Raw genomic sequence first — 21,325 nt, forward strand, 5'->3', positions numbered from 1 at the left:
TGGCCCTAAAGCCCTAACCCTGGGCCACGGGCCCTGGACCTAAAGCCCTAACCCTGGGACACGGGCCCTGGACCTAAAGCCCTAACCCTGGGACACGGGCCCTGGACCTAAAGCCCTAACCCTGGGACAGGGGACCTGAGCCTAAAACCCTAACCCTGGGCCCTGGCCCTGAGCCAAAAACCCTAACCCTGGGACCTGGCCCTGAGCCTAAAACCCTAACCCTGGGCCCTGGCCCTCAGCCTAAAACCCTAACCGTGGGCTCTGGCCCTGAGCCTGAAACCCCAACCCTGGGCCCTGGACCTGAGCCTGAAACCCTAACCCTGGGCCCTGACCCTAAAACAACCCTAACCCTGGGCCCTGACCCTAAAACAACCCTAACCCTGGGCCCTGACCCTAAAACAACCCTAACCCTGGGCCCTGACCCTAAAACAACCCTAACCCTGGGCCCTGACGCTAAAACAACCCTAACCCTGGGCCCTGACCCTAAAACAACCCTAACCCTGGGCCCTGACCCTAAAACAACCCTAACCCGGGACCCTGACCCTAAAACAACCCTAACCCTGGGCACTGACCCTAAAACCCTAACCCTGGGCCCTGACCCTGAGCCTAAAACCCTATCTCTGGTCCCTGGCCCTGAGCCTAAAACCCTAACCCTGCGCCCTGGCCCTGAGCCTAAAACCTTAACCCTGGGCCCTGGCCCTGAGCCTAAAACCCTAACCCTGGGCCCTGGCCCTGAGCCGAAAACCCTAACCTTGGGCTCTGGCCCTGAGTCTGAAACCCCAACCCTGGGCCCTGGCCCTGAGCCTAAAACCCTAACCCTGGGCCCTGGCCCTGAGCCTAAAACCCTAACCCTGGGCCCCGGGCCCAGGTCCTAAAGCCCTAACCCTGGGTCCCGGGCCCTGACCCTAAAGCCCTAACCCTGGGCCCCGGGCCCTGCCCCTAAAGCCCTAACCCTGGGCCCCGGGCCCTGCCCCTAAAGCCCTAACCCTGGGCCCCGGGCCCTGGCCCTAAAGCCCTAAGCCTGGGCCCTGGGCCCTGACCCTAAAACAACCCTAAACCTGGACCCTGGCCCTGAGCCTAAAACCATAACCCTGGGCCTTGGACCTGAGCCTAAAACCCTAACCCTGGGCCCTGAACCTAAAACAACCTTAACTTTGGGCCCTGGCCCTGACCCTAAAACCCTAACCCTGGGCCCTGACCCTAAAACCCTAACCCTGGGCCCTGACCCTAAATCCCTAACCCTGGGCCCTGACCCTAAAACTCTAACCCTGGGCCCTGGCCCTGACCCTAAAAACCTAACCCTGGGCCCTGGCCCTGACCCTAAAAACCTAACCCTGGGCCCTGGCCCAGAGCCTAAAACCCTAACTCTGGGCCCTGCCCCTGAGGCTAAAATCCTAACCCTGGGCCCTGGCCCTGAGCCTAAAACCCTAACCCTGGGCCCTGGCCCTGACCCTAAAACCCTAACCCTGGGCCCTGGCCCTGACCCTAAAACCCTAACCCTGGGCCCTGGACCTTACCCTAAAACCCTAACCCTGGGCCCTGACCCTGATCAAAAAACCCTAACTGTGGGCCCTGACCCTAAAACAACCCTAACCCAGGGCCCTGACCCTAAAACAACCCTAACCCTGGGCCCTGACCCTAAAACAAACCTAACCCTCGGCCCTTACCCTAAAAAAACCCTAACTCTGGGGCATGACCCTAAAACAGCCCTAACACTGGGCCCTGACCCTAAAACAACCCTAACCCTGGGCCCTGGCCCTGACCCTAAAACAACCCTAACCCTGGGCCCTGGCCCTGCCCTAAAACAACCCTAACCCTGGGCCCTGGACCTGAGCCTAAAACCCTAACCCAGGGACCTGACCCTAAAACAACCCTAACTTTGGGCCTTGGCCCTGAACCTAAAACACCCCTAGCCCTGGGCCCTGGCCCTGACCCTAAAACAACCCTAACCCTGGGCCCTGGCCCTGACCGTAAAACAACCCTAACCCTGGGACCTGGCCCTGAGCCTAAAAACCTAACCCAGGGCCCTGGCCCTGAGCCAAAAACCCTAACCTTGGGCTCTGGCCCTGAGCCTGAAACCCCAACCCTAGGCCCTGGCCCTGAGCCTAAAACCCTAACCCTGGGCCCTGGCCCTGAGCCTAAAACCCTAACCCTGGGCCCTAACACTAAAACAACCATAATCATGGACCCTGACCTTAAAACAACCCTAACCCTTGGCCCTGACCCTAAAACAACCCCAACCCTGGGCCCTGACCCTAAAACAACCCTAACCCTGGGCTCTGACCCTAAAACAACCATAACCCTGGGCCCTGGCCCTGACCCTAAAACAATCCTAACCCTGGGCCCTAGCCATGACCCTAAAACAACCCTAACCCTGAGCCCTGGACCTGACCCTAAAACAAGCCTAAACCTGGGCCCTGCCCCTGAGCCTAAAACCCTATCCCGGGGCACTGGACCTGAGCCTAAAACCCTAACCCTGGTCCCTGACCCTAAAACAACCCTAAACCTGGGCCCTGGCCCTGACCCTAAAACAACCCTAACCCGGGGACCTGACCCTAAAACAACCCTAACCCTGGACCCTGACCCTAAAACAACCCTAACCCTGGGCCCTGACCCTAAAACAACCCTAACCCTGGGCCCTGACACTGAGCCTAAAACCCTAACCTTGGGCTCTGGCCCTGAGCCTGAAACCCCAATCCTGGGCCCTGGCCCTGAGCCTAAAACAACGCTAACCCTGGGCCCTGGCCCTGACCCTATAACAACCCTAACCCTCGGCCCTGACCCTAAAACAAAACTAACCCTGGGCCCTGACCCTAAAACAACACTAACCCTGGGCCCTGACCCTAAAACAACACTAACCCTGGGCCCTGACCCTAAAACAACCCTAACTTCGGGCCCCGGGCCCTGACCCTAAAACAACCCTAACCCTGGGCCCCGGGCCCTGACCCTAAAGCCCTAACCCTGGGCCCCGGGCCCAGGTCCTAAAGCCCTAACCCTGGGCCCCGGGCCCTGACACTAAAGCCCTAACCCTGGGCCCCGGGCCCTGCCCCTAAAGCCCTAACCCTGGGCCCCGGGACATGCCCCTAAAGCCCTAACCCTGGGCCCCGGGCCCTGCCCCTAAAACCCTAACCCAGGGCCCTGACCCTAAAACAACCCTAACTTTGGGCCCTGGCCCTGAACCTAAAACACCCCTAGCCCTGGGCCCTGGCCCTGACCCTAAAACAACCCTAACCCTGGGCCCTGGCCCTGACCCTAAAACAACCCTAACCCTGGGACCTGGCCCTGAGCCTAAAAACCTAACCCAGGGCCCTGGCCCTGAGCCAAAAACCCTAACCTTGGGCTCTGGCCCTGAGCCTGAAACCCCAACCCTAGGCCCTGGCCCTGAGCCTAAAACCCTAACCCTGGGCCCTGGCCCTGAGCCTAAAACCCTAACCCTGGGCCCTAACACTAAAACAACCATAACCATGGACCCTGACCTTAAAACAACCCTAACCCTTGGCCCTGACCCTAAAACAACCCCAACCCTGGGCCCTAACCCTAAAACAACCCTAACCCTGGGCTCTGACCCTAAAACAACCATAACCCTGGGCCCTGGCCCTGACCCTAAAACAACCCTAACCCTCGGCCCTGGCCATGACCCTAAAACAACCCTAACCCTGAGCCCTGGACCTGACCCTAAAACAACCCTAAACCTGGGCCCTGGCCCTGAGCCTAACACCCTATCCCTGGGCCCCGGACCTGAGCCTAAAACCCTAACCCTGGGCCCTGACCCTACAACAACCCTAAACCTGTGCCCTGGCCCTGACCCTAAAAAACCCTAACCCTGGGCCCTGACCCTAAAACAACCCTAACCCTGGGCCCTAACCCTAAAACAACCCAAACCCTGGGCCCTGACCCTAAAACCCTAACCCTGAGCCCTGGCCCTGAGCCTAAAACCCTATCTCTGGTCCCTGGCCCTGAGCCAAAAACCCTAACCCTGGGCCCTGGCCCTGAGCCTAAAACCTTAACCCTGGGCCCTGGCCCTGAGCCTAAAACCCTAACCCTGGGCCCTGGCCCTGAGCCGAAAACCCTAACCTTGGGCTCGGGCCCTGAGCCTGAAACCCCAAACCTGGGCCCAGGCCCTGAGCCTAAAACCCTAAACCTGGGCCCTGGCCCTGAGCCTAAAACCCTAACCCTGGGCCCTAAACCTAAGAGAACCATAAGCCTAGGCCCTGACCCTAAAACAACCCTACCCTGGGCCCTGACCCTAAAACAACCCTAACCCTGGGCCCTGACCCTAAAACAACCCTAACCCTGGGCCCTGACCCTAAAACAACCATAACCCTGGGCCCTGGCCCTGACCCTAAAACAACCCTAACCCTGGGACCTGGCCATGACCCTAAAACAACCATAACCCTGAGCCCTGGCCCTGACCCTAAAACAACCCTAACCCTGGGCCCTGGCCCTGAGCCTAAAACCATAACCCTGGGCCCTGGACCTCAGCCAGAACCCTAACCCTGGGCCCTGAACCTAAAACAACCCTAACTTTGGGCCCTGGCCCTGACCCTTAAACCCTAACCCTGGGCCCTGGCCCTGAGCCTAAAACCCTAACCCTGGGCCCTAAACCTAAGAGAACCATAACCCTAGGCCCTGACCCTAAAACAACCCTAACCCTGGGCCCTGACCCTAAAACAACCCTAACCCTGGGCCCTGACCCTAAAACAACCCTAACCCTGGGCCCTGGCCCTAACCCTAAAACAACCCTAACCCTAGGACCTGGCCATGACCCTAAAACACCCCTAGCCCTGGGGGCTGGCCCTGACCCTAAAACAACCCTAACCCTGGGCCCTGGCCCTGATCCTAAAACAACCCTAACCCTGGGCCCTGGCCCTGAGCTTAAAACCCTAACCCTGGGCCCTGGCCCTGAGCCAAAAACCCTAACCTTGGGCTCTGGCCATAAGCCTGAAACCCCAACCCTAGGCCCTGCCCTGAGCCTAAAACCCTAACCCTGGGCCCTGACCCTGAGCCTAAAACCCTAACCCTGGGCCCTGGACCTGACCCTAAAACCCTAACCCTGGGCCCTGGCCCTTAACCTAAAACCCTAACCCTGGGCCCTGGCCCTAATCAAAAAACCCCAACTGTGGGCCCTGACCCTAAAACAACCCTAACCCTGGGCCTTGACCCTAAAACAACCTTAACCCTCGGCCGTGACCCTAAAACAACCCTAACCCTGGGCCCTTACCCTAAAAAAACCCTAACTCTGGGCCCTGACCCTAAAACAACCCTAACACTGGGCCCTGACCCTAAAACAACCCTAACCCTGGGCCCTGGCCCTGACCCTAAAACAACCCTAACCCTGGCCTGGCCCTGACCCTAAAACAACCCTAATCCTGGGCCCTGGCCCTGAGCCTAAAACCCTAACCCTGGGCCCTGGACCTGAGCCTAAAACCCTAACCCTGGGCCCTGACCCTAAAACAACCCTAACTTTGGGCCCTGGCCCTGACCCTAAAACACCCCTAGCCATGGGCCCTGGCCCTGACCCTAAAACAACCCTAACCCTGGGCCCTGGTCCTGACCCTAAAACAACCCTAACCCTGGGCCCTGGCCCTGAGCCTAAAACCCTAACCCTGGGCCCTGGCCCTGTGCCGAAAACCCTAACCTTGGGCTCTGGCCCTGAGCCTGAAACCCCAACCCTAGGCCCTGGCCCTGAGCCTAAAACCCTAACCCTGGGCCCTGGCCCTGAGCCTAAAACCCTACCCCTGGGCCCTAACACTAAAACAACCATAACCATGGGCCCTGACCCTAAAACAACCCTAACCCTTGGCCCTGACCCTAAAACAACCCCAACCCTGGGCCCTGACCCTAAAACAACCCTAACCCTGGGCTCTGACCCTAAAACAACCATAACCCTGGGCCCTGGCCCTGACCCTAAAACAACCCTAACCCTAGGACCTGGCCATGACCCTAAAACAACCATAACCCTGAGCCCTGGCCCTGAACCTAAAACAACCCTAACCCTGGGCCCTGGCCCTGAGCCTAAAACCATAACCCTGGGCCCTGGACCTGAGCCAGAACCCTAACACTGGGCCCTGAACCTAAAACAACCCTAACTTTGGGCCCTGGCCCTGACCCTAAAACCCTAACCCTGGGCCCTGGCCTTGAGCCTAAAACCCTAACCCTGGGCCCTAAACCTAAGAGAACCATAACCCTAGGCCCTGACCCTAAAACAACCCTAACCCTGGGCCCTGACCCTAAAACAACCCTAACCCTGGGCCCTGACCCTAAAACAACCCTAACCCTGGGCCCTGACCCTAAAACAACCCTAACTCTGGGCCCTGGCCCTAACCCTAAAACAACCGTAACCCTGGGACCTGGCCATGACCCTAAAACAACCATAACCCTGGGCCCTGGCCCTGACCCTAAAACAACCCTAAACCTGGGCCCTGGCCCTGAGCCTAAAACCATAACCCTGGGCCCTGGACCTGAGCCTAAAACCCTAACCCTGGGCCCTGAATCTAAAACAACCCTAACTTTGGGCCCTGGCCCTGACACTAAAACCCTAACCCTGTGCCCTGACCCTAAAACGCTAACCCTGGGCCCTGACCCTAAATCCCTAACCCTGGGCCCTGACCCTAAAACTCTAATCCTGGGCCCTGGCACTGACCATAAAAACATAACCCTGGGCCCTGGCCCAGAGCCTAAAACCCTAACTCTGGGCCCTGGCCCTGAGTCTAAAACCGTAACCCTGGGCCCTGACCCTGAGCCTAAAACCCTAACCCTGGGCCCTGGCCCTGACCCTAAAACCCTAACCCTGGGCCCTGGCCCTTAACCTAAAACCCTAACCCTGGGCCCTGGCCCTAATCAAAAAACCCCAACTGTGGGCCCTGACCCTAAAACAACCCTAACCCTGGGCCTTGACCCTAAAACAACCTTAACCCTCGGCCGTGACCCTAAAACAACCCTAACCCTGGGCCCTTACCCTAAAAAAACCCTAACTCTGGGCCCTGACCCTAAAACAACCCTAACACTGGGCCCTGACCCTAAAACAACCCTAACCCTGGGCCCTGGCCCTGACCCTAAAACAACCCTAACCCTGGCCTGGCCCTGACCCTAAAACAACCCTAATCCTGGGCCCTGGCCCTGAGCCTAAAACCCTAACCCTGGGCCCTGGACCTGAGCCTAAAACCCTAACCCTGGGCCCTGATCCTAAAACAACCCTAACTTTGGGCCCTGGCCCTGACCCTAAAACACCCCTAGCCATGGGCCCTGGCCCTGACCCTAAAACAACCCTAACCCTGGGTCCTGGTCCTGACCCTAAAACAACCCTAACCCTGGGCCCTGGCCCTGAGCCTAAAACCCTAACCCTGGGCCCTGGCCCTGTGCCGAAAACCCTAACCTTGGGCTCTGGCCCTGAGCCTGAAACCCCAACCCTAGGCCCTGGCCCTGAGCCTAAAACCCTACCCCTGGGCCCTAACACTAAAACAACCATAACCATGGGCCCTGACCCTAAAACAACCCTAACCCTGGGCCCTAAACCTAAGAGAACCATAACCCTAGGCCCTGACCCTAAAACAACCCTAACCCTGGGCCCTGACCCTAAAACAACCCTAACCCTGGGCCCTGACCCTAAAACAACCCTAACCCTGGGCCCTGACCCTAAAACAACCCTAACTCTGGGCCCTGGCCCTAACCCTAAAACAACCGTAACCCTGGGACCTGGCCATGACCCTAAAACAACCATAACCCTGGGCCCTGGCCCTGACCCTAAAACAACCCTAAACCTGGGCCCTGGCCCTGAGCCTAAAACCATAACCCTGGGCCCTGGACCTGAGCCTAAAACCCTAACCCTGGGCCCTGAATCTAAAACAACCCTAACTTTGGGCCCTGGCCCTGACACTAAAACCCTAACCCTGTGCCCTGACCCTAAAACGCTAACCCTGGGCCCTGACCCTAAATCCCTAACCCTGGGCCCTGACCCTAAAACTCTAATCCTGGGCCCTGGCACTGACCATAAAAACATAACCCTGGGCCCTGGCCCAGAGCCTAAAACCCTAACTCTGGGCCCTGGCCCTGAGTCTAAAACCGTAACCCTGGGCCCTGGCCCTGAGCCTAAAACCCTAACCCTGGGCCCTGGCCCTGACCCTAAAACCCTAACCCTGGGCCCTGGCCCTGACCCTAAAACCCTAACCCTGGGCCCTGGCCCTTACCCTAAAACCCTAACCCTGGGCCCTGGCCCTGATCAAAAAACCCCAACTGTGGGCCCTGACCCTAAAACAACCCTAACCCTGGGCCCTGGCCATGACCCTAAAACAACCCTAACCCTGGGCCCTGGCCCTGACCCTAAAACAACCCTAAACCTGGGCCCTGGCCCTGAGCCTAAAACCCTAACCCTGGGCCCTGGACCTGAGCCTAAAACCCTAACCCTAGGCCCTGACCCTAAAACAACCCCAACTTTGGGCCCTGCCCCTGACCCTAAAACAACGCTAACCCTGGCCCCTGGCCCTGACCCTAAAATAACCCTAACCCTGGGCCCTGGCCCTGAGGCTAAAACCCTAACCCTGGGCCCCGGGCCCTGCCCCTAAAGCCCTAACGCTGGGCCCCGGGCCCTGGTCCTAAAGCCCTAACCCTGGGCCCCGGGCCCTGGCCCTAAAGCCCTAACCCTGGGCCCCGGGCCCTGGCCCTAAAGCCCTAACCCCCTGGGACCCGGGCCCTGGCCCTGAAGCCCTAACCCTGGGCCCAGGGCCCTGGCCCTAAAGCCCTAATCCTGGGCCCCGGGCCCTGGCCCTAAAGCCCTAACCCCGGGCCCGGGGCCCTGAGCCTAAAACCCTAACCCTGGGCCCTGGCCCTGAGCCTAAAACCCTAACCCTGGGCCCTGGCCCTCAGCCTAAAACCCTAACCCTGGGCCCTGGCCCTCAGCCTAAAACCCTAACCCTGGGCCCTGACCCTGAGCCTAAAACCCCAACCCTGGGCACTGACCCTGAGCCTAAAACCCTAACCCTAGGCCCTGGCCCTGAGCCTAAAACCTTAACCCTGGGCCCTGACCCTGAACCTAAAACCCTAAACTTGGGCTCTGGCCCTGAGCCTGAAACCCCAACCCTGGGCCCTGGACCTGAGCCTGAAACCCTAACCCTGGGCCCTGACCCTAAAACAACCCTAACCCTGGGCCCTGCCCCTAAAACAACCCTAACCATGGGCCCTGACCCTAAAACAACCCTAACCCTGGGCCCTGACACTAAAACAATCCTAACCCTGGGCCCTGACGCTAAAACAACCCTAACCCTGGGCCCTGACCCTAAAACAACCCTAACCCTGGGCCCTGACCATAAAACAACCCTAACCCTGGGCTCTGGCCCTGAGCCTAAAACCATAACCCTGGGCCCTGGACCTGAGCCTAAAACCCTAACCCTGGGCCCTGAACCTAAAACAACCCTAACTTTGGGCCCTGGCCCTGACCCTAAAACCCTAACCCTGTGCCCTGACCCTAAAAGGCTAACCCTGGGCCCTGACCCTAAATCCCTACCCCTGGGCCCTGACCCTAAAACTCTAATCCTGGGCCCTGGAACTGACCATAAAAACATAACCCTGGGCCCTGGCCCAGAGCCTAAAACCCTAACTCTGGGCCCTGGACCTGAGTCTAAAACCGTAACCCTGGGCCATGGCCCTGAGCCTAAAACCCTAACCCTGGGCCCTGGCCCTTACCCTAAAACCCTAACCCTGGGCCCTGGCCCTGACCCTAAAACCCTAACCCTGGGCCCTGGCCCTTACCCTAAAATCCTAACCCTGGGCCCTGGCCCTGATCAAAAAACCCCAACTGTGGGCCCTGACCCTAAAACAACCCTAACCCTGGGCCCTGGCCATGACCCTAAAACAACCCTAACCCTGGGCCCTGGCCCTGACCCTAAAACAACCCTAAACCTGGGCCCTGGCCCTGAGCCTAAAACCCTAACCCTGGGCCCTGGACCTGAGCCTAAAACCCTAACCCTGGGCCCTGACCCTAAAACAACCCCAACTTTGGGCCCTGCCCCTGACCCTAAAACAACGCTAACCCTGGCCCCTGGCCCTGACCCTAAAATAACCCTAACCCTGGGCCCTGGCCCTGAGGCTAAAACCCTAACCCTGGGCCCCGGGCCCTGCCCCTAAAGCCCTAACGCTGGGCCCTGGGCCCTGGCCCTAAAGCCCTAACCCCCTGGGCCCCGGGCCCTGGCCCTGAAGCCCTAACCCTGGGCCCCGGGCCCTGGCCCTAAAGCCCTAACCCTGGGCCCGGGCCCTGGCCCTAAAGCCCTAAACCTGGGCCTCGGGCCATGGCCCTGAAGCCCTAACCCTGGGCCCAGGGCCCTGGCCCTGAAGCCCTAACCCTGGGCCCAGGGCCCTGGCCCTGAAGCCCTAACCCTGGGCCACGGGCCCTGGCCCTGAAGCCCTAACCCTGGGCCCGGGGCCCTGAGCCTAAAACCCTAACCCTGGGCCCTGGCCCTCAGCCTAAAACCCTAACCCTGGGCCCTGGCCCTCAGCCTAAAACCCTAACCCTGGGCCCTGACCCTGAGCCTAAAACCCTAACCCTGGGCACTGACCCTGAGCCTAAAACCCTAACCCTGGGCCCTGGCCCTGAGCCTAAAACCTTAACCCTGGGCCCTGACCCTGAACCTAAAACCCTAAACTTGGGCTCCGGCCCTGAGCCTGAAACCCCAACCCTGGGCCCTGGACCTGAGCCTGAAACCCTAACCCTGGGCCCTGACCCTAAAACAACCCTAACCCTGGGCCCTGCCCCTAAAACAACCCTAACCCTGGGCCCTGACCCTAAAACAACCCTAACCCTGGGCCCTGACGCTAAAACAACCCTAACCCTGGGCCGTGACCCTAAAACAACCCTAACCCTGGGCCCTGACCCTAAAACAACCCTAACCCTGGGCCCTGACCATAAAACAACCCTAACCGGGGCCCTGACCCTAAAACAACCCTAACCCTGGGCCCTGACCCTAAAACAACCCTAACCCTGGGCCCTGACCATAAAACAACCCTAACCCTGGGCTCTGACCCTAAAACAACCATAACCCCAGGCCCTGGCCCTGACCCTAAAACAATCCTAACCCTGGGCCCTAGCCATGACCCTAAAACAACCCTAACCCTGAGCCCTGGACCTGACCCTAAAACAAGCGTAAACCTGGGCCCTGGCCCTGAGCCTAAAACCCTATCCTTGGGACCTGGACCTGAGCCTAAAACCCTAAACCTGGGCCCTGACCCTAAAACAACCCTAAACCTGGGCCCTGGCCCTGACCCTAAAACAACCCTAACCCTGGGCCCTGTCCCTGAAACAACCTTAACCCTGGGCCCTGACCCTAAAACAACCCTAACCCTGGGCCCTGACCCTAAAACAACCCTAACCCTGGGCCCTGAACCTAAAACAACCGTAACCCAGGGCCATGACCCTAAAACAACCCTAACTCTGGGCCCTGACTTTAAAACATCCCTACCCCTGGGCCCTGACCCTAAAACAACCCTAACCCTGGGCCCTGACACTGAGCCTAAAACCCTAACCTTGGGCTCTGGCCCTGAGCCTGAAACCCCAATCCTGGGCCCTGGCCCTGAGCCTAAAACCCTAACCCTGGGCCCTGGCCCTGAGCCTAAAACCCTAACCCTGGGCCCTAACCCTAAAAGAACCATAACCCTGGGCCCTGACCCTAAAACAACCCTAACCCTGGGCCCTGACCCTAAAAGAAGCCTAACCCTGGGCCCTGACCCTAAAACAAACCTAACTCTCAGCCCTGACCCTAAAACCACCATAACCCTGGGCCCTAGCCCTGACCCTAAAACACCCTAACCCTGGGACCTGGCCATGACCCTAAAACAACCCTAACCCTGGGCCCTGGCCCTGACTCTAAAACAACCCTAAACCTGGGCCCTGGCCCTGAGCCTAAAACCCGAACCCTGGTCCCTGGACCTGAGCCTAAAACCCTAACCCTGGGCCCTGGCCATGAGCCTAAAACCCTAACCCTGGGCCCTGGCCCTGAGCCTAAAACCCTAACCCTGGGCCCTGGCCCTGACCCTAAAACCCTAATCCTGGGCCCTGGCCCTTACCCTAAAACCCTAACCCTGGGCCCTGGCCCTGATCAAAAAACCCTAACCGTGGGCCCTGACCCTAAAACAACCCTAACCCTGGGCCCTGACCCTAAAACAACCCTAACCCTGGGCCCTGACCCTAAAAAAACCCTAACTCTGGGCCCTGACCCTAAAACAACCCTAACCCTGGGCCCTGACCCTAAAACAACCCTAACCCTGGGCCCTGACCCTAAAGCAACACTAACCCTGGGCCCTGACCCTAAAACAACACTAACCCTGGGCCCTGACCCTAAAACAACACTAACCCTGGGCCCTGACCCTAAAACAACACTAACCCTGGGCCCCGACCCTAAAACAACCCTAACTTAGGGCCCCGGGCCCTGACCCTAAAACAACCCTAACCCTGGGCCCCGGGCGCTGACCCTAAAGCCCTAACCCTGGGCCCCGGGCCCTGCCACTAAAGCCCTAACCCTGGGCCCCGGGCCCTGGCCCTAAAGCCCTAACCCTGGGCCCCGGGCCCTGGCCCTAAAGCCCTAACCCTGGGCACCGGGCCCTGGCCCTACAGCCCTAACCCTGGGCCCCGGGCCGTGGCCCTAAAGCCCTAACCCTGGGACCCGGGCCCTGGCCCTAAAGCCCTAACCCTGGGACCCGGGCCCTGGCCCTAACGCCCTAACCCTTGGCCACGGGCCCTGGCCCTAAAGCCCTAATCCTTGGCCCGGGGCCCTAAGCCTAAAACCCTAACCCTGGGCCCTGGACCTGAGCGTAAAACCTTAACCCTGGGCCCTGACCCTGAACCTAAAGCCCTAAACTTGGGCTCTGGCCCTGAGCCTGAAACCCCAACCCTGGGCCCTAGACCTGAGCCTGAAACCCTAACCCTGGGCCCTGACCCTAAAACAACCCTAACCCCGGGCCCTGACGCTAAAACAACCCTAACCCTAGGCCCTGACCCTAAAACAACCCTAACCCTGGGCCCTGACCCTAAAACAACCCTAACCCTGGGCCCTGACCCTAAAACAACCCTAACTTAGGGCCCCGGGCCCTGACCCTAAAACAACCCAAACCCTGGGCCCCGGGCCCTGGTCCTAAAGCCCTAATCCTGGGCCCCGGGCCCTCACCCTAAAGCCCTAACGCTGGGCCCCGGGCCCTGCCACTAAAGCCCTAACACTGGGCCCCGGGCTCTGCCCCTAAAGCCCTAACCCTGGGCCCCGGGCCCTGGCCCTAAAGCCCTAACCCTGGTCCCCGGTCCCTGGCCCTAAAGCCCTAACCCTGGTCCCCGGGCCCTGGCCCTAAAGCCCTAACCCTGGTCCCCGGGCCCTGTCCCTAAAGCCCTAACCCTGGACCACGGGCCCTGTCCCGAAAGCCCTAACCCTGGGCCACGGGCCCTGGCCCTAAAACCCTAACCCTGGGCCCTGGCCCTGAGCCTAAAACCCTAACCCTGGGCCCTGACCCTAAAATAACCCTAACCCTGGACCCTGACCCTAAAACAACCCTAACGCTGGGCCCTGACCCTAAAGCAACCCTAACCCTGGGCCCTGACCCTAAAACAACCCTAACCCTGGGCCCTGACCCTAAAACAAACCTAACCCTGGGCCCTGACCCCAAAAAAACCCTAACCCTGGGCCCTGACCCCAAAACAACCCTAACCCTGGGCCCTGTCCCTAAATCAACCCTAACCCTGGGCCCTCACCCTAAAACAACCCTAACCCTGGTCCCTAACTCTAAAACAACCATAACCATGGGCCCTGGCCCTGACCCTAAAACAACCCTAACCCTGGGCCCTGGCCATGACCCTAAAACAACCCTAACCCTGGGCCCTCGCCCTGACCCTAAAACAACCCTAAACCTGGGCCCTGGCCCTGAGCCTAAAACCCTAACCCTGGGCCCTGGACCTGAGCCTAAAACCCTAACCCTGGGCCCTGACCCTAAAACAACCGTAACTTTGGGCCCTGCCCCTGACCCTAAAACAACGCTAACCATGGCCACTGGCCCTGACCCTAAAATAACCCTAACCCTGGGCCCCGGGCCCTGAGCCTAAAACCCTAACCCTGGGCCCCGGGCCCTACCCCTAAAGCCCTAACCCTGGGCCCCGGGCCCTGCCCCTAAAGCCCTAACACTGGGCCCCGGGCCCTGCCCCTAAAGCCCTAACCCTGGGCGCCGGGCCCTGGCCCTAAAGCCGTAACCCCCTGGGCCCCGGGCCCTGGCCCTAAAGCCCTAACCCTGGGCCCCGGGCCCTGGCCCTAAAGCCCTAACGCTGGGCCCCGGGCCCTGGCCCTAAAGCCCTAACCCTGGGCCCCGGGCCCTGGCCCTAAAGCCCTAACCCTGGGCCCCGGGCCCTGGCACTAAAGCCCTAACCCTGGGCCACGGGCCCTGGCCCTAAAGCCCTAACCCTGGGCCCGGGGCCCTGAGCCTAAAACCCTAACCCTGGACCCTGGCCCTGAGCCTAAAACCCTAACCCTGGGCCCTGGCCCTCAGCCTAAAACCCTAACCCTGGGCCCTGGCCCTCAGCCTAAAACCCTAACCCTGGGCCCTGGCCCTCAGCCTAAAACCCTAACCCTGGGCCCTGACCCTGAGCCTAAAACCCTAATCCTGGGCCCTGACCCTGAACCTAAAACCCTAACCCTGGGCCCTGGCCCTGAGCCTAAAACCTTAACCCTGGGCCCTGCCCCTGAACCAAAAACCCTAAACTTGGGCTCTGGCCCTGAGCCTGAAACCCCAACCCTGGGCCCTGGACCTGAGCCTGAAACCCTAACCCTGGGCCCTGACCCTAAAACAACCCTAACCCTGGGCCCTGCCCCTAAAACAACCCTAACCATGGGCCCTGACCCTAAAACAACCCTAACCCTGGGCCCTGACCCTAAAACAATCCTAACTCTGGGCCCTGACGCTAAAACAACCCTAACCCTGGGCCCTGACCCTAAAACAACCCAAACCCTTGGCCCTGACCCTAAAACAACCCTAACCCTGGGCCCTAACCATAAAACAACCCTAACCCGGGGCCCTGACCCTAAAATAACCCTAACCCTGGGCCCTTACCCTAAAAAAACCCTAACTCTGGGCCCTGACCCTAAAACAACCCTAACACTGGGCCCTGACCCTAAAACAACCCTAACCCTGGGCCCTGGCCCTGACCCTAAAACAACCCTAACCCTGGGCCCTGGCCCTGACCCTAAAACAACCCTAACCCTGGGCCCTGACCCTAAAACAACACTAACCCTGGGCCCTGACCCTAAAACAACACTAACCCTGGGCCCTGACCCTAAAACAACACTAACCCTGGGCCCTGACCCTAAAACAACACTAACCCTGGGCCCCGACCCTAAAACAACCCTAACTTAGGGCCCCGGGCCCTGACCCTAAAACAACCCTAACCCTGGGCCCCGGGCGCTGACCCTAAAGCCCTAACCCTGGGCCCCGGGCCCTGCCACTAAAGCCCTAACCCTGGGCCCCGGGCCCTGGCCCTAAAGCCCTAACCCTGGGCCCCGGGCCCTGGCCCTAAAGCCCTAACCCTGGGCACCGGGCCCTGGCCCTACAGCCCTAACCCTGGGCCCCGGGCCCTGGCCCTAAAGCCCTAACCCTGGGACCCGGGCCCTGGCCCTAAAGCCCTAACCCTGGGCCCCGGGCCCTGGCCCTAACGCCCTAACCCTTGGCCACGGGCCCTGGCCCTAAAGCCCTAATCCTGGGCCCGGGGCCCTAAGCCTAAAACCCTAACCCTGGGCCCTGGACCTGAGCGTAAAACCTTAACCCTGGGCCCTGACCCTGAACCTAAAGCCCTAAACTTGGGCTCTGGCCCTGAGCCTGAAACCCCAAACCTGGGCCCTAGACCTGAGCCTGAAACCCTAACCCTGGGCCCTGACCCTAAAACAACCCTAACCCCGGGCCCTGACGCTAAAACAACCCTAACCCTAGGCCCTGACCCTAAAACAACCCTAACCCTGGGCCCTGACCCTAAAACAACCCTAACCCTGGGCCCTGACCCTAAAACAACCCTAACTTAGGTCCCCGGGCCCTGACCCTAAAACAACCCAAACCCTGGGCCCCGGGCCCTGGTCCTAAAGCCCTAATCCTGGGCCCCGGGCCCTCACCCTAAAGCCCTAACGCTGGGCCCCGGGCCCTGCCACTAAAGCCCTAACCCTGGGCCCCGGGCTCTGCCCCTAAAGCCCTAACCCTGGGCCCCGGGCCCTGGCCCTAAAGCCCTAACCCTGGTCCCCGGGCCCTGGCCCTAAAGCCCTAACCCTGGTCCCCGGGCCCTGGCCCTAAAGCCCTAACCCTGGTCCCCGGGCCCTGGCCCTAAAGCCCTAAACCTGGTCCCCGGGCCCTGGCCCTAAAGCCCTAACCCTGGACCACGGGCCCTGTCCCTAAAGCCCTAACCCTGGGCCATGGGCCCTGGCCCTAAAACCCTAACCCTGGGCCCTGGCCCTGAGCCTAAAACCCTAACCCTGGGCCCTGACCCTAAAGCAACCCTAACCCTGGGCCCTGACCCTAAAACAACCCTAACCCTGGGCCCTGACCCTAAAACAACCCTAACCCTGGGCCCTGACCCCAAAAAAACCCTAACCCTGGGCCCTGACCCCAAAACAACCCTAACCCTGGGCCCTGTCCCTAAATCAACCCTAACCCTGGGCCCTCACCCTAAATCAACCCGAACCCTTGGCCCTGACCCTAAATCAACCCCAACCCTGGGCCCTGACCCTAAAACAACCCTAACCCTGGGCCCTGGCCATGACCCTAAAACAACCCTAACCCTGGGCCCTGGCCCTGACCCTAAAACAACCCTAAACCTGGGCCCTGGCCCTGAGCCTAAAACCCTAACCCTGGGCCCTGGACCTGAGCCCAAAACCCTAACCCTGGGCCCTGACCCTAAAACAACCGTAACTTTGGGCCCTGCCCCTGACCCTAAAACAACGCTAACCATGGCCACTGGCGCTGACCCTAAAATAACCCTAAACCTGGGCCCCGGGCCCTGAGCCTAAAACCCTAACCCTGGGCCCCGGGCCCTGCCCCTAAAGCCCTAACCCTGGGCCCCGGGCCCTGGTCCTAAAGCCCTAACCCTGGGCCCCGGGCCCTGCCCCTAAAGCCCTAACACTGGGCCCCGGGCCCTGCCCCTAAAGCCCTAACCCTGGGCGCCGGGCCCTGGCCCTAAAGCCCTAACCCCCTGGGCCCCGGGCCCTGGCCCTAAAGCCCTAACCCTGGGCCCCGGTCCCCGGCCCTAAAGCCCTAACCCTGGGCCCCGGGCCCCGGCCTTAAAGCCCTAACCCTGGGCCCCGGGCCCCGGCCCTAAAGCCCTAACCCTGGACCCCGGGCCCTGGCCCTAAAGCCCTAACCCTGGGCCCCGGGCCCTGGCACTAAAGCCCTAACCCTGGGCCACGGGCCCTGGCCCTAAAGCCCTAACCCTGGGCCCGGGGCCCTGAGCCTAAAACCCTAACCCTGGACCCTGGCCCTGAGCCTAAAACCCTAACCCTGGGCCCTGGCCCTCAGCCTAAAACCCTAACCCTGGGCCCTGGCCCTCAGCCTAAAACCCTAACCCTGGGCCCTGACCCTGAGCCTAAAACCCTAATCCTGGGCCCTGACCCTGAGCCTAAAACCCTAACCCTGGGCCCTGGCCCTGAGCCTAAAACCTTAACCCTGGGCCCTGACCCTGAACCTAAAACCCTAAACTTCGGCTCTGGCCCTGAGCCTGAAACCCCAACCCTGGGCCCTGGACCTGAGCCTGAAACCCTAACCCTGGGCCCTGACCCTAAAACAACCCTAACCCTGGGCCCTGCCCCTAAAACAACCCTAACCATGGGCCCTGACCCTAAAACAACCCTAACCCTGGGCCCTGACCCTAAAACAATCCTAAGCCTGGGCCCTGACGCTAAAACAACGCTAACCCTGGGCCCTGACCCTAAAACAACCCAAACCCTTGGCCCTGACCCTAAAACAACCCTAACCCTGGGCCCTGACCATAAAACAACCCTAACCCGGGGCCCTGACCCTAAAATAACCCTAACCCTGGGCCCTTACCCTAAAAAAACCCTAACTCTGGGCCCTGACCCTAAAACAACCCTAACACTGGGCCCTGACCCTAAAACAACCCTAACCCTGGGCCCTGGCCCTGACCCTAAAACAACCCTAACCCTGGGCCCTGGCCCTGACCCTAAAACAACCCTAACCCTGGGCCCTGACCCTAAAACAACACTAACCCTGGGCCCTGACCCTAAAACAACACTAACCCTGGGCCCTGACCCTAAAACAACACTAACCCTGGGCCCTGACCCTAAAACAACACTAACCCTGGGCCCCGACCCTAAAACAACCCTAACCCTGGGCCCCGGGCGCTGACCCTAAAGCCCTAACCCTGGGCCCCGGGCCCTGCCACTAAAGCCCTAACCCTGGGCCCCGGGCCCTGGCCCTAAAGCCCTAACCCTGGGCCCCGGGCCCTGGCCCTAAAGCCCTAACCCTGGGCACCGGGCCCTGGCCCTACAGCCCTAACCCTGGGCCCCGGGCCCTGGCCCTAAAGCCCTAACCCTGGGACCCGGGCCCTGGCCCTAAAGCCCTAACCCTGGGCCCCGGGCCCTGGCCCTAACGCCCTAACCCTTGGCCACGGGCCCTGGCCCTAAAGCCCTAATCCTGGGCCCGGGGCCCTAAGCCTAAAACCCTAACCCTGGGCCCTGGACCTGAGCGTAAAACCTTAACCCTGGGCCCTGACCCTGAACCTAAAGCCCTAAACTAGGGCTCTGGCCCTGAGCCTGAAACCCGAACCCTGGGCCCTAGACCTGAGCCTGAAACCCTAACCCTGGGCCCTGACCCTAAAACAACCCTAACCCCGGGCCCTGACGCTAAAACAACCCTAACCCTAGGCCCTGACCCTAAAACAACCCTAACCCTGGGCCCTGACCCTAAAACAACCCTAACCCTGGGCCCTGACCCTAAAACAACCCTAACTTAGGTCCCCGGGCCCTGACCCTAAAACAACCCAAACCCTGGGCCCCGGGCCCTGGTCCTAAAGCCCTAATCCTGGGCCACGGGCCCTCACCCTAAAGCCCTAACGCTGGGCCCCGGGCCCTGCCACTAAAGCCATAACCCTGGGCCCCGGGCTCTGCCCCTAAAGCCCTAACCCTGGGCCCCGGGCCCTGGCCCTAAAGCCCTAACCCTGGTGCCCGGGCCCTGGCCCTAAAGCCCTAACCCTGGTGCCCGGGCCCTGGCCCTAAAGCCCTAACCCTGGTCCCCGGGCCCTGGCCCTAAAGCCCTAACCCTGGTCCCCGGGCCCTGGCCCTAAAGCCCTAACCCTGGACCACGGGCCCTGTCCCTAAAGCCCTAACCCTGGGCCATGGGCCCTGGCACTAAAACCCTAACCCTGGGCCCTGGCCCTGAGCCTAAAACCCTAACCCTGGGCCCTGACCCTAAAATAACCCTAACCCTGGACCCTGACCCTAAAACAACCCTAACCCTGGGCCCTGACCCTAAAGCAACCCTAACCCTGGGCCCTGACCCTAAAACAACCCTAACCATGGGCCCTGACCCTAAAACAACCCTAACCCTGGGCCCTGACCCTAAAACAACCCTAACCCTGGGCCCTGACCCCAAAACAACCCTAACCCTGGGCCCTGTCCCTAAATCAACCCTAACCCTGGGCCCTCACCCTAAATCAACCCGAACCCTTGGCCCTGACCCTAAATCAACCCCAACCCTGGGCCCTGACCCTAAAACAACCCTAACCCTGGTCCCTAACTCTAAAACAACCATAACCATGGGCCCTGGCCCTGACCCTAAAACAACCCTAACCCTGGGCCCTGGCCATGACCCTAAAACAACCCTAACCCTGGGCCCTGGCCCTGACCCTAAAACAACCCTAAACCTGGGCCCTGGCCCTGAGCCTAAAACCCTAACCCTGGGCCCTGGACCTGAGCCTAAAACCCTAACCCTGGGCCCTGACCCTAAAACAACCGTAACTTTGGGCCCTGCCCCTGACCCTAAAACAACGCTAACCATGGCCACTGGCCGTGACCCTAAAATAACCCTAACCCTGGGCCCCGGACCCTGAGCCTAAAACCCTAACCCTGGGCCCCGGGCCCTGCCCCTAAAGCCCTAACCCTGGGCCCCGGGCCCTGGTCCTAAAGCCCTAACCCTGGGCCCCGGGCCCTGCCCCTAAAGCCCTAACACTGGGCCCCGGGCCCTGCCCCTAAAGCCCTAACCCTGGGCGCCGGGCCCTGGCCCTAAAGCCCTAACCCCCTGGGCCCCGGGCCCTGGCCCTAAAGCCCTAACCCTGGGCCCCGGGCCCAGGCCCTAAAGCCCTAACCCTGGGCCCCGGGCCCAGGCCCTAAAGCCCTAACCCTGGGCCCCGGTCCCTGGCCCTAAAGCCCTAACCCTGGGCCCCGGGCCCTGGCCCTAAAGCCCTAACCCTGGGCCCCGGGCCCTGGCCCTAAAGCCCTAACCCTGGGCCCCGGGCCCTGGCCCTAAAGCCCTAATCCTGGGCCCCGGGCCCTGGCACTAAAGCCCTAACCCTGGGCCCCGGGCCCTGGCCCTAAAGCCCTAACCCTGGGCCCGGGGCCCTGAGCCTAAAACCCTAACCCTGGACCCTGGCCCTGAGCCTAAAACCCTAACCCTGGGCCCTGGCCCTCAGCCTAAAACCCTAACCCTGGGCCCTAGCCCTCAGCCTAAAACCCTAACCCTGGGCCCTGACCCTGAGCCTAAAACCCTAATCCTGGGCCCTGACCCTGAGCCTAAAACCCTAACCCTGGGCCCTGGCCCTGAGCCTAAAACCTTAACCCTGGGCCCTGACCCTGAACCTAAAACCCAAAACTTGGGCTCTGTCCCTGAGCCTGAAACCCCAACCCTGGGCCCTAGACCTGAGCCTGAAACCCTAACCCTGGGCCCTGACCCTAAAACAACCCTAACCCTGGGCCCTGCCCCTAAAACAACCCTAACCATGGGCCCTGACCCTAAAACAACCCTAACCCTGGGCCCTGACCCTAAAACAATCCTAACCCTGGGCCCTGACGCTAAAACAACCCTAACCCTGGGCCCTGACCCTAAAACAACCCAAACCCTTGGCCCTGACCCTAAAACAACCCTAACCCTGGGCCCTGACCATAAAACAACCCTAACCCGGGGCCCTGACCCTAAAATAACCCTATCCCTGGGCCCTGACCCTAAAACAACCCTAAACCTGGACCCTGACCCTAAAACAACACTAACCCTGGGCCCCGGGCCCTGACCCTAAAGCCCTAACCCTGGGCCCCGGGCCCTGGTCCTAAAGCCCTAACCCTGGGCCCCGGGCCCTGACCCTAAAGCCCTAACCCTGGGCCCCGGG

The sequence above is a fragment of the Gorilla gorilla genome, chromosome 6 (genome assembly GCF_029281585.2).
Source record: "Gorilla gorilla gorilla isolate KB3781 chromosome 6, NHGRI_mGorGor1-v2.1_pri, whole genome shotgun sequence".
Taxonomy (NCBI): Eukaryota; Metazoa; Chordata; class Mammalia; order Primates; family Hominidae; genus Gorilla; species Gorilla gorilla.